This window comes from Ailuropoda melanoleuca, chromosome 2 (genome assembly GCF_002007445.2).
Source record: "Ailuropoda melanoleuca isolate Jingjing chromosome 2, ASM200744v2, whole genome shotgun sequence".
Classification (NCBI taxonomy): Eukaryota; Metazoa; Chordata; class Mammalia; order Carnivora; family Ursidae; genus Ailuropoda; species Ailuropoda melanoleuca.
This window is the reverse complement of record NC_048219.1, coordinates 89,467,733-89,473,952: the sequence shown is the minus strand read 5'-3', so window position 1 is coordinate 89,473,952 and position 6,220 is coordinate 89,467,733. Positions and strand designations below refer to the sequence as shown.

The following is a 6,220-nucleotide window of genomic DNA, read 5'->3' as shown; positions in this document are numbered from 1 at the left end:
TCTGTTGCTGTTCCAGTTTCTTGATGTGAGAATATAGAAACTGCATTTTAGATTTTTCTATTCTTTTGAGTTGTTGGAATTCTTATCCACAGAGTAAAAAATAGTTTTCAAGCTTCTTTTTTTTTAAATTTGCTGTTTCTCACAAGAGGGCATCCCTACACAAGAGCAAGTCCTGATTTGCTCAGCACCAGCCATTCCCCTCCATAGTCATTATGCCCTTTTAGAGTATTTGTGGGAGGCATACCTGTAACCAGATGATCACAATAATATATGATAAGTGCTGTGACCAAATCATTTTTTCAAAAATTAGATAAGAATTCCTGGTAAGGAAGCTGTGGGGCCAGATAAAAGGATGAGCATAAATTAGCAAAATCTAAAATACATGTAGTCTGTCTCTCTTTCAAAGTCAAAACCTTAACATCTGGGAATGTTTTGTGAATTTTGACCCCTAAAAGTTTTTAAAAGGGATGTTCTTGAGTTGCCAATATCAAGAAGGGGGCATTCTTTCTCTGTTTAAATAAAACCCACACATTTCTACAGATCAAAGTGCAGTCTGTTTTCTATGTATTGTTGTCTGTTGCTATTTATTTTTTCATTCTTTCAAGTTACTGAACACCTTACCATACCCCAGGTCCTGTGCTTCCACTTGGAATCAGAGATCAATGATGCTAATTCCCTGTCCTGGGGTGGTTCACACAATGGAGAGGAAACAGACACCATAACCACAAAGTCAGTAGAAGTAGTGCAGAGGCCATGGAGGGCTGGGGGTGGGGGAGTAAGAGATAGTTTCTGGAAATAGGTGATTTTCAAAGTTGTGATAGTTGAATGGAAGATGGAAACCTTAAGTGTAGAGAATATTGCTCCTCATAAATACCAGCAATGTCAAAGGACGTTAGTGCAATGCTTTATGCTTTATACTTTATACTTTATAAGTATACTATATGCTTTATACTTTATGTATCTGGTACCTTTATGGTACCAGATACATAAAGTGCTTTGGGAAGGCTGGAAAGGGGAGAATTAGTTGTTCAGTCAGAACTAGAAAGGCTTCCTGCACCATTTCCACCTTCACCTGGAAAAGATTGAGTGAAGCTGAGTGAAAATGTGGTTTGCACAACCAGCAGGTGGCGCCCACCCCTCCTCCAAGCACACAGCTCAGTTGGATCCCTCCCTTCCTGTATCTCACCCAGGAAGGAGCCAAATACAGATGACTGCCTGGACGAAATCTGCCTACCACCACCGCCACCCCCCACCACACACACAACACAGTATATACCCTAAAAATTCTGTACCCACTACCCAAAGAAACAAAAGGAAACAGCCATGGTAAGCAAAACACTGCATTTGCTTTCATTTTACAGAATATAACTTCTGCATTTTCTCTTTCAGAGAATTAAAAAAAAAAAGTCTACTGAATGCCAAGAAAACAAAGAACTAAAAACAGTGATGGATTTCAGAATACTAAGGAAAAAGGACCTATAATTAGGCATACAGGAAGCAGCCTAGGTGGGTGAAAAAATCAGCACTGGGAGCTTGATACTCCTGAGGGCTCTTGAGTGACCATGAGCCTGCCCACCCACCCCACACTCACTGAGCCTGGAACATAGTGGCCACTACAGGCAGGGACTGCTCACCCTCAAAAGAAACACACGTTGGGGCACCTGGGTGGCTCAGTCGTTAAGCAGCTGCCTTTGGCTCAGGGCGTGATCCCTGTGTGCTGGGATCGAGCCCCACATCAGGCTCCTCTGCTGGAAGCCTGCTTCTCCCTCTCCCACTCCCCCTGCCTGTGCTCCCTCTCTCACTGACTGTCTCTCTCTGTGTCAAATAAATAAATAAAATCTTAAAAAAAAAAAAGAAACACACGTAAAGAAAGGCAGTAGGGTGTAAAGGAGAGAAAAGGGGCTCTGGAGCCAAAACACCTGCTTGCTAGCCCTGTAACCAGGTACAAGTCACCCAATCTCACTGAGCCCTCATTTCTCAACTTATAATTGGGTTCATAACACCTTCCCATAGGGGTTTACAAGATTAGCATGTGCTTGTGCCCAATTGTGCCCAGCAGGTAAGAGCTACTCATGATCCCCATGACTCTTCTCTCACACACTCTTCCAGCCGCACAGGTCTCCTTGTTGTACCCTTTTTTTTTTAATAGGCTCTACTCCACCAGTTACTGAATTAAATAAGTTTTTCATCTTTCTATGGCTCAATTTTTTCATCTGTAAAAGCGGTTATTAAAAGTTATCAATCTCTAAAAGTTAGTGTGAAGTTTGAAGAAGTTAATACAATACTTTGAAGAATGCCTGGTTCATGTAAACTCTCCATAGGACAACTAGCCTTTGTGGTACCTTTGTGACAATTAGAGAATGTTGTCCCTTTCCTACGACACTACTTCCACATCCATATTTTACTAGTTTATCAAAACAAGATATTTTACTCTCACTTCCTGGAAAATTGTTATAATAAACACAAATACATGATGTCTGCACTGGAAATTGCATCCCCTTAGACACAGTGCCTTTGCACAGTGCACAACCTACACATCTGTACAGAAAGGTCCTGACACTTAGAATGTTAACTATAATTAAAAGGGTCATGCTGGATACTTTGCAGAGCCTGCCTTGTGTAATCTCATTAATAAACAATGGAATCACTGGAGTCATTCTCCAAGTGACTTGCTTTGGGATCTTTCTCAAAGATTGGTGCATCCATCTACAAATGGTGGATCCTTGTCGTATTTTGCATGGGTGAGGCACAGTCATCTCAGGGCATTTGCTCTGGCTGGAATGTTCTCACCCAAGATATTGCCTTGGCTTACTGCCTAACCCCATTTCAAGTATTTGTGCAGAAGTAGGCTTATTAATAAAGCAGATCTTACCAATCCATTTCAGTTGCAACTTAGCCTCTATCTCCACCACACACATTCCCAATCTTCTCAAATTCTGCCTATTTTTATAGCCATTATCACCTTCTAACATTTTATATAATTTATTTATGTATTAAGTTTATTGTTTACTGCCTACTCCCCCCCGCCAGTTTTGCACCATTGCCTTTATCTATTCTGTTCACTGCTATATCCCTAGTGCCAATAACATTGACAGGGACATAGTAGAGGCTCCATAAATATTTACTGGTTTCATGCATGTATGCATACATGAATGACCTTCCAGCTCTGAGAATCAAGTTTCTTCATTCATCAAACAAGGCTGAGCGGGTGTTAAGATGAAAGGTAGTCACTTATAGGAAAGGTCCAGTAGGAAGGGAAGCCCTGCACCATGGCAGACTGTTTTCCAAATGGCTGTCAAAAGCTTGCAGAAAGGAGGGGTGAACAACTGCCCCAGACACATTATTTTGGGCCCATGGTGTGCCCCCTGTACAGAGGGGCACAAACTTGCTGGAGAGGAGCATCACACCATGGGGGGTAAAGCAGGGCCCGTGTCTTTGGGGATTGGCACTTATTGCTCCCACTATACTCCGAGTACTCACAAATCAATAAAAGTTGCTCCTTGACCTGGAGATGCCCACAGTCAGCTTTTGTCTTCTGGAGAGGGGCAAGCCTGGATTCAAATTCCAGCACCACCACTACAGAGTTATGATCTTGGACACATCACATAATTTCTCTGAATCCCATCTGGGCACCTGGGTGTTTCACTCAATTGAGCAGCCAACTTTTCATTTCAGCTCAGGTCATCATCTTAGGGTCTTGGGATTGAGCCCCTAGTAGAACTCCACACTCAGCAGTGAGTCTGCTTGAGAAATTATCTTCCTCTCTCTCTGCCCCTCCCCCTCCTCTCTCTCCCTCTCAAATAAATAAATAAATAAATAAATCTTTAAAAATATATATATACCTAAAAATCTCAATAAACCCCAAGCGCAAGAAACATAAAGAACACTACACTAAGGGGCTTCATAATCAAATTGTTTAAAACCACTGATGCAGAAAATATCTTCAAAGAAGCCAGAGAAAAAATACATTATTTATAGAGGAAGAAAGAGAAGAATGATAGCATTCTTCTCGCCAGAAATGATCCAAGCCAGAAGATGGTGGAGGACTATCTTTAAATTACTAAGAGAATAACGTTCAACCTAGAACTTTACACCCAATATAGATGTCTTTCAAAAATGAAGAAGAATTAAGGACATTTTAAGATATTCAAATGCTGAAAGAATTTATCACCAGCAAACTTGAACTACAAGAGATGTTAGAGTAAGTCTTCTGGCAGAAGGAAAATGATAAACAGAAATTTGGAATTACACAACATAATGAAGAGCACATGAAATGGTAATTATGTGGGATTATAATAAAATACTTTCTTTATTATTTGAATCTCCTTTTTTATTTAAATTGTTTTAGTTTACATAAAGTGCAATATTTGTTTCTGGAGTAGAATTCAGTGATTCATCACTTACATACAACACACAGTGCTCATCACAAGTGCCGTCTTGAATCTCTTTTAAAGTGGCACAGTGATGTAGAATACTGAAAACTTAAAAACCTATCACAATGGTGAGGGCACCAAGGAAGTGCCCATGGGCCAGTCAAGGCATTCGCCCAGCAGGGGGAGCCTGTGGACTTCAGGAAAGACACTGCTAGCCACCAGCCTGCCCTTCTGGGATTACATTCCCAAGGCCAGGTAGGATAGGGCTCTCCAACAGCAACAGAGGTGAAATCTCTGGAGCATAGATTATAAAACCTGAACTGATGGCCTTCTGGGGACCTGGTCTTCATCTAGGCTTTCCCACTAATTTGCTGTGAAGTGAAATTTTGGGCACCTACCTCTATGGGTTGCACCTCTTCATTTGTAAAAGGTAGGGTGAGACTAGGTAATGTCTAAGGACCTTTCTATTTCCCATACTCTGAAATTCCTTGGCCAAGCACTTGGTATAATTTTTTCACTTAATTCTTCATTCCAACCGCCAAAGCAAGAGAGGGAAATAATTATCCCAATTTACAAATGAAGAAACCAAGACCCAAAGAGCTTAGGAAACCCGCCTAAAGTCAAACAGGTGGGGCTGAAGGAAACAGTCAAAAAAACTAAGAGGCATCCCACGGAATGGGAGAAGATATTTGCAAATGACACTACAGATAAAAGATTAGTCTCCAAGATCTACAAAGAACTTCTCAAACTCAATACACGAGAAACAAATAAACAAATCATAAAATGGGCAGAAGATATGAACAGACACTTTTCCAAGGAAGACATACAAATGGCTAACAGACACATGAAAAAATGTTCAAAACCATTAGCCATCAGGAAATTCAAATCAAAACCACATTGAGATATCCACCTTATGCCAGTTAGAATGGTAAAAATTGACAAGGCAAGAAACAACAAATGTTGGAGAGGATGTGGAGAAAGGGGATCCCTCCTACATTGTTGGTGGGAGTGCAGGTGGTACAGCCCCTTTGGAAAACAGTGTGGAGGTCCCTTAAAAAGTTAAAAATAGAGCTACCCTCTGATCCAGCAATTGCACTACTGGGTATTTACCCCAAAAATACAGAAGTAGTGATGAGAAGGGCCATATGCATCCCAATGTTCATAGCAGCATTGTCCACAATAGCCAAATTGTGGAAGGAGCCAAGATGCCCTTCAACAGATGACTGGATTAAGAAGTTGTGGTCCACATATACAGTGGAATATTACTCAGCTATCAAAAAGAACAACTTCACAACATTTGTAGCAACATGGATGGAACTGGAGGAGATAATGCTAAGCAAAGTAAGTCAAGCAGAGAAAGACAATTTTCATATGGTTTCACTCATTTATGGAACATAAGAAGTAGGAGGATCGGTAGGGGAAGAAAGGGATAAAGAAAAGGGGGGGTAAAAAGAAGGGGGAATGAACCATGAGAGACTATGGACTCTGGGAAACAAACTGAAGGCTTTAGAGGGGAGGGGTTTGGGGCGATGGGATAGTACGGTGATAGGTATTAAGGACGACACATATTGCATGGTGCACTGGGTGATATACGCAAGTAATGAATCATGGAACTTTACATCAAAAACTTGGGATGTACTGTATGGTGACTAACATAAAATAATAAAACATTATTATTAAAAAAAAAAAACAGGTGGGGCTGACATTTGAGCCAAAGGCCATGCTTGTCCTGACACAAGCTGCCCTGTATCAGGGGCTCCCATGCAGGCCACCATGTGCTCTGCAAGGACCCCCACCCGCACTGAGAAACACCTCTGTCTGCTGTTTGCTATTCAAAATCAAACTCT

The 6,220-nt window shown here is 41.2% G+C and overlaps 1 pseudogene; it reads left to right on the top strand.

Moving 5' to 3' along the window:
- The window catches only part of LOC100474765, an 18,730-nt pseudogene extending 12,856 nt beyond the window's left edge, over positions 1-5,874 (top strand).
- The last annotated feature ends 346 nt before the right edge of the window (positions 5,875-6,220 follow it).